The sequence below is a fragment of the Saccoglossus kowalevskii genome, chromosome 21 (assembly GCF_978046115.1).
Source record: "Saccoglossus kowalevskii chromosome 21, keSacKowa6.1, whole genome shotgun sequence".
Lineage (NCBI taxonomy): Eukaryota > Metazoa > Hemichordata > Enteropneusta > Harrimaniidae > Saccoglossus > Saccoglossus kowalevskii.
This window is the reverse complement of record NC_140661.1, coordinates 12,101,087-12,109,444: the sequence shown is the minus strand read 5'-3', so window position 1 is coordinate 12,109,444 and position 8,358 is coordinate 12,101,087.

Here is an 8,358-nt window from a genome sequence, read left to right as displayed (position 1 = left end):
CCTCCGTGACGTGTATGGTAATGAGTGCTCCTTATATGGCAATGTCATGTACGTTATTGATATGATAGACGGTCTGGGGACGTGGTGCTGTCAGTGACGCCACATAATGTGTGTTTAATATCCAGTCTAGTAAAAAGTAATCAATTCTCCATATTTGCAAGATTGTCTGGCATGATTATTTAGATGATTGGCATGGCTCTATATACTGTCTTAGAATACACAATAAGAAACTTGTCAAACTACAATGTTTTGGCGGAAGGTGAATTTACGGTCGATTTAGCCGGCAACCTGGTTGCATTACAGGGCGGCAGTCGTCGTGCCGCGTCCTGTTCGATATGGGACTCATAGCGACGTACACAACGCGTGTAAAATACATTGTTTATTTACATGAAATTCGAACACGCGCCGCTCGACGACCACCGCGCTTTAAACCGACGAAATCATATTACACTAACTGCGCGTCAGATCACGTGACAAGTCGCGCGGAGTGACGATAGGTCAGGAAAGTTGCACACTCCGACCTATGCCGTTTCGATGCATTTTAGATGTTTAGAAACGTATAAAGTTTCTAGAATGATTCCTTCATGATAGCTCTGGCGCCATGGTCTCCTTATTTCGGTCTTTATAGCCGAAACTAATTATTGATGTTGTAACCATAGCGACCGCCCGTGAGGTACGATCGCAAGGTTATATTGTCTTACCGCCACGCACCTGCGCCAGTGATTCATGTAAACAACACAGTGCAAGCAAAACCTCTAAATATCACTTATTAGCAATTAGTCAAGTGAGCAATTCGGTTTAAATACTGAAAGTTTATAATACCGTTAAGGCGTTTCCTAGGTTACAGCTTTTCAGTATCGGAAGAATTAATTTTAGTAGCAAAACAATGGCTCTGATATGCGTTTCCGATTAGATGGGAAATCGTCTACTCGCGTTAATGCGGACATTGGCATCTACGTACACAGAAGTCCACTCTCAGTGAAATGTCATCGTGTTAATCGGAATCGTAAGATTCAATCGATGACGTGTGTACTTTTCTTACCTTCACTATAGACGAATAGTACGGAAAAAATTGGGACATTTCACTATTTGTCTATGTTTAGTGAAAACAGAAATTATTGTTTTTAAATTTTCATGTTGTACTACACTGATTTTGTTTTTATTTACACAAATGGTCACTTTTGGTGTAACATAATATCCACGACGGCAAAGTAAGGTCACCAGACAACTGGCAAACATTTCACACTGAATGTAGATTTCCCGACATACAAATAATTATGCTTACGTAAATGTCCAGTTTTGTAAAAACAACGCATGTTTTTATGATGCGTTTCTAATGGAGCGTATGCGGCATTCTAGTTTACCGCATAAATCATTCAGTTTGCACCTGCGTACACACCGTACTTGGCCGAAGAACATGGAATGCTGCAAGTGACTACTATACACAAGCTTGACGTAAATACCATTCTACCATGCGGTGTAATATTTGAATGTTTTTTGAATGAATAGAATTTTTCATATAATCTTTCAATATATGTTTGCTTTTTATATTTTGTCGCTGTATTACAGTTTCAGACAAAATGGGATATAAGTGAATAATACTACCAATAAAAATAAAAAGTCACATTTTCTTCATTATGGTTCAAAGAAAAAAAATTAGCTAGAAACATTATATTGAGTAACAACAGCGTTGTCATGGCAATATAATACGGATGTTGTTACTGCTTATACAGAATAATTTCAAAGCAATGCTTAATCCTTTCGGAAATTAATTCACGCATTACTGGTGTACGCCGGTCATAAAAAGGGAAGACCGTTTCAAGTAGTTACTTATCAAAGAAGCGGATTAATGTGTTTTGGGGATTGTACAATAAATTGCCGGAGGGCGCTGTTTCACGAAAAAAAGGAGTCGCTGAGACCGAATTGTATCAACGTTAGCATACGTTGCGAATTTTAATTTTTTTTAAAGCGCAGCAGTCGTCGTTCAAAGTTGGTACGCAATATCACACCTGCCACAGGCAGCCATGGACTTTGAGGAAAATCACCTCACTACACACGGTCATTTTTACGCAGTTGTTTCACCTGAAAATGTGCTACATGGAAATGGACAACCAAACTATTTATTGATATATGACTTCTGTAAATACGTATTTACAAATAATTTTATTGCGATACTGTGGTGAAATAACGCACGTGATACACTCAAATTGAGAACAAACAACAAATTTAAACACTAATTTCACCAAAAGTGATTTCTTGATTTTTGGTGAATATTTCAACACTATTTTAACAGATAACAGATTCGATTCTCAGCGCCTAACAGTCATAGAAGAATACAATGCTTCTAATCAGTTTATAAAGTTAGTCATTTATAGTATAATCTAATGCATTGGCAACTTTAAAAAGGAGCGTAAGTCGTTTTATTAAACTGCCAGTGACTATCGGACGAGTTGAACAAAGCTAGTTATGTTAAAGCGGGAGGGTCGTTACCTGCACACGCGCAGGAATTGAGTCCCATGCGATGATAACAACACATGCTAAAACGCAAAGGCTCATGGGTAGATGTTTGTTTGTAAACAATGACCATGTGAGGCATGCGCAGGTAGTTCAGCATATTCGAAAATGCAAATGAATTGTATTCAAATATGTTTTGTGCAGTGATAATAAATAGCGCTAAGTTCTACAGCTACAAGTATGACGCGGTAACGCTGCAGGTCGGCGTCCTCTTCACCGATCTAACGCATATCGGGCATGGAGTGCCGCGGTTTGTTCGAAGCTTCGGACGTATTGAAGTCAGTCCCCGATTTTTTTTATTTACGTTTACAGAAGCCAGACACTAACTAACGGTTGTCACTAGCAGTTTATTTTACATCTAGAGGCACATTTCTAAAACGTTGATGGCGTTGTTGAATCACCACAGCCACAGTCATATGTCACAGCGTGAAATTTCTATCTAATTTCTATCGGGGCAAACTTAACGAATCGAGGAAAAAACGAAGCAAAATGTAAACGTTTCAGGCCCGGGGTAAGCGAGGTCATAATAATCTGTTCATTCTCAAATCGTATTTCACTTCTACCTCAAATGAAATGCATGGCCACACGTCACTTGAGTTTACATATGGGCATGGTATGTAACTCCGATCGGCACTAATATGGACGTCGCCAACTTTAAAATAATTAAATTATTAAAATTACTATAAGACAAAACTCACTAGAAAATGTGTCCTTCAAATCATTAATAAACTATTTTACTAAAAATTCGAACAATAAGCAACAACAAAATTTAGAATTCACGAGAGACGCGTAATCTCCGACGGGATTCCATTATCCAATCAGAGGCATGGAGCGCTTGTTTATTCCCTCCGAGCTATAAACACCGTTTTTGACAGAAAACCTGAATGATTCTCATTTTTCTGATTGGTCGATGCTTTATAGTGGCTCTGATTTTAAATATGGCTACCAAAACATTTACAAACAGATGCTTGTTTCACGAACCCGACAAAAACGTTTTGACTTTCCGTGACACAGAGTGAGAGTTGGGTGAATTACCAATCTATACTTTGTTTGTCCATTGTTGTTGGTAGTACATTTTATAATATACCTGACCGTTAATCCGTAAACATAAGGGGTGGACATGTTTTCCCGTCCAACACAATATTGTTGCTAGTTTGTTGATAGTATTTGTTTATTGTGATGATTTTCGGGAGATGCCTTATGTACACAAACATTTGTTTTACACACATGCAAAAAGTAGTCCAATAATTATATTATTTTTCACATTTATCGTGTTACATCTTGATCATCTAAACTAACTAGACGTTTTTTTTACCATATTGTATTTTATCATAATTAAGCAATCACACTATAAATGAGTCAAATAAAAAAAAAACATAGATGTATACATACACTTTAACAAAACAGTGATGTTTATAGCTTTAATGAATTAATATATAAGTACTTATTATTCACAGTATGTCGCAATATTAAACTGTTTATTGCAAACCAGAGAACATGGTCTGTGGTATCTTCCGGAATGTACTACATTCATAAATAATGAATTGTATGTTTGATGCCATGATTATTATTCATTTGCAGCAGTTATTATTAATGGTAAAATTTCTATATGTGCGTTTTAGTTGTTTCATGATAACACCGAATTTGAATGTGAAAGATGGTTGGTTTATACGCATGTACACCCACTGTCGGCCTCTTTTTCTTTCCTTCGCCTTCACCCGGGCTCCCCCTCTCGCTTACTACTATTCTCGGCCTCCTTTTCTCACTTACCGACCGGCCTCTCTATCTGTCGCTTCCCTGTTTAGATGAGAAACTAACACCTGTCATTATTAATTGTATGTCTTAAATAAAATAATTTATTCTATAAAACTTGCATCGCTACATTATGTGATTTTTAGTAACATTAAAGTAATCAACAGTAATGTGCCTGAAATTGTGAGAAAATTACCAGGTCAATGACAATTGACCCATAGATTAAAAACAGGATTTATTGTCTTTCTTCATGTATTATTTTTCTCAAGCCATTTATTTTCGGGTACAATGATTCTGCAATAGTTAACGATTTACAGAAGAAACGCACGTCCTCATTTGTATGCAAATATACAATCTATGAGTCACGATGTAATGTGAGATGAAAGGAGTTATTCAATGCCGAATAAATTAGGAATATACTTACAGGTATGTCCATAAAAACACACACATTTGATATATGGAAGGAACAAATATTACGGTAATATTTTCCCGAAATAAGAAAATCTACCTCACATTGAAAGTAAGGAAGTGAATATTTTGCACAGTTTCTTTCCCATCTGCCCATCACAGCGTTTAATCTCTAATGGCTTTAGAAGGCGCAGTCCTTAAATTTACATGTTAAATTTTTAACAAGTTATGACTTATTTTAGTCTTATTGAGTATGCAAGATTTCGCAAAAAAATACCATCTAAAAAATAATATTTGTTTCCACCTGATTCATTATGCTATTGACAAGGGAAGCATATTTGCACATTGGAAACGGTCTCTCAAACTGAATATTGCAACCCTGCAAGAGCCTTCTTAAGCAGTAGTACCACAAAATAATTACGAGTAACCGAAATTAAGTGAAAACTAAAATTAAAATAATGTCGCACTAATTTTTATAGTTTCAATATTTGAAGAAGTTATATTATTTTTCTCTGGAACGAGAATTCTGATTATTCCAGTGATTTAAAATTTGATTGATAAAACATGCCTTAAAATTGCTCAATACAGTTTTCCTAACGTGGTTGGCTCGGAGTTCTATCGCCCAAATATCCGAATTATTCAACGTGGCGATTACTTTGAAACACCGACACAGACGCACTTAGTGTCGTTGACATTTATTATGAGCGAGATCAATGCTGCTCGATCAGCTGGTGTTTGTCACTACGGAAATGATTTTTTACCAAAGATGGCTTACCTTATATTTTTTTTATCAGCGCAAAACTATCATTAAAATGATCTATCTAACCACTCCGTGAAGGTCGTGTTATTGGGATTGACCCGTAAATGCGTGAATTCTACCTAGTTCCAATAAACGATTCCATGCAAAATTGCAAAATGAATGATGTTATTTTTTACAAATTAACAAATTATTGCGACTGTTATTTGGGTTGTGTTTCTTTTGTCTGATTTGCCGTGGCTTTTATATGGCTAACAAATTACGTTGCTCGTGACTTCCCAGCCTGTCATTTTCGCGTTTTATAAGAAATATTTATAGCATGGGTATTTACGCAGACAATCTGCATATTCAAGCTTTCGAACAACTGTGCTAATATATATATTTACGCAGACAATCTGCATATTCAAGCTTTCGAACAACTGTGCTAATATATATATATATATATATATATATATATATATATATATATATATATATATATATATATATATATATATATATATATATATATATATATATATATATATATATATATATATATATATATATATATATATATATATATGTATATATATATATATACAGCAATTATTTCCCAATAACATGATTGTCCTCGTCGGCATGGTAACTGAAGATGTGGTGAAACAACATCATGTCTAATCCAGTAATGCCGAAAATATCAGTTCTCGTCTCGGGCTTAAATATGTTTATAGACACACACACATTTTCGATTTACCGACCTAATTTCACCATTAAAATCTAAAGGATTGAGTGACACAAACACATGGGCATATCATATATATATATATATATATATATATATATATATATATATATAAACCAATATTTAATACATGCCGCCATCTTCGTTTCCAGTGTTCTTTCACAAAGTCAGAAATTGCCCAGATGCCCGACAATATTACTTAAATCAAGCAAAGCATTACTGATTTAGTAACGCCGATTAGTGTGGTTGTCGTGTTTACTTTATTTGAGTGTCATTATAAAACATATGATATCGTGATTCACTTGTTTAAAGGGTGGTGGTCGTCGCGCCGCGACATTTTCGATATGGGACACATGGCGACAAAAAAAAAAGATGGAGCTATCCAGCTATTCTGTCTGAGTCGTAATCTGAGGTTTGCAAATGTGCACCCCCCTGATATATCTTTTTATGTTTTTAAATCATTTATTGAATTGAAATATGAAGTCTTTTAGATTTGTTCTCACCTATGTTATAGGCAAGCACTCATTCTAAATGAAAATAAAAATTCAAAGTGATAGAACATAATGCTATGATAAACGAATACACATGTGACATACGCATGTACTGAATAGGAATTTGTCGCATACAAACAGTGTGACACAGTAAGCTATTACATATGTTACTGGGCTATGGCTGTCGCACCGCGTCCTGTTTGACGTGGGACACCTCGGGCTGGCGACGCACTCAATGCGTATATAATACATTACAAAACATTGTTTACAAGAAACCAATGACCCAATAACCCAAGACCACGTTTAACCCGAATGGGAAAACATGCAGATATGCGTCTTTTCAACCTAACGACGCTACGTAATTGCCTGAGTTTACATTGATTGGTGTTTCCATTTTGAATTTTGATTAAAATTAATTTAGTCCAAATATTAAATGACATGACAGTAAGCTTATGAATGAGGTTTGTCCTGATTAAAATAAGATCTTAGTTTGGGTTTTGTTTAGATATTTTCTTAAACATGTTTTTAATTATTATTTTTCTCGTACAATTCCTTTTACTTTCTTTGATTTGAATGTATTGTTTATTTGCTGGCAGTTTTTTCAAAGGTTTGGTAATCGCGTAAACCCACAAGTGTAAAGTAATATAAATTAAGGTGTACGTAATAATAATACAAAACAATAAAAAAAATACAGTAAAAATGTTTATAGTAAAATATATAAATAAAATAAAATTCACGCCGTACAATACATCATATTTTAATCAGATCGATACAGGATTCGCAAAATAAATAATGACAAACATTCTTCAACGGGTATGCTGGTCAGCAAAATATTTTTTTGGCCCATCAACAATATTGGGTAGGCAGTCATATACCAGTATACAGTGAAAATATTACGTGCCAAAGGTTGTATCAAATTGAAAAGTTTTCTACAACCGTCCTGGGGTTGAAACAGCATGAATGTAGCGTGGAAAGTCTTTAAAATGTCTTCAGACAAATAAATTTTTTTTATCGCCTGTCACACCTGGTGATTTCTTGCACTGAATGCCGCCCGGTTACATTTGTATAAATGACCTCTGACATTGTCTGGGTCAAACTTGAATTAACGACCCGGTATGGTGTGTTACTTATTTACCACGCACGGCGTATGTTAGTGCCGAGACGACACGACATTACCGATCTAGATATTCAGCCGCCGACACGGTAAGTACAATCTTAATAATCAAAGTATTGTAATGGATGCACATACGTTTAAGATTCCTCCGTGTTTGCCTTTCTTCTGCCGCGAAGATATCACATGACAACCTTGACATGTTCATCAACTCCGGCCGGTTCGTGACCACGTGTTCGAGAACGTTCGCAACCCGGGATTATCGCAGTGAAGACGGATGCCTCGAAATGAGAATAATGTATGGAAATGTTCCTGATGATTTCGCAAAATATGATTAGGGTTATTATTTTTTTTTCTTGTAAAATTGTTGCGGTAATCTGGTCTATTGTCTTTATATTCACTTTGCGTGTCTGTGCGTCTGACGTGAGTCGTCTTCACATTAACTCCGCTGTGATTTTTTGGGCTGACCCGATTGTCAGGTCATGCCTTCACCGACATGTCCGTACATAATTCCCACCAACCGTTCCTGAATGAGTCTGGGAAGAGAGAAAAATTCAGTTTTGTGCTGGAAACACTGTGATAGGTTGAATTCAACTTTTCC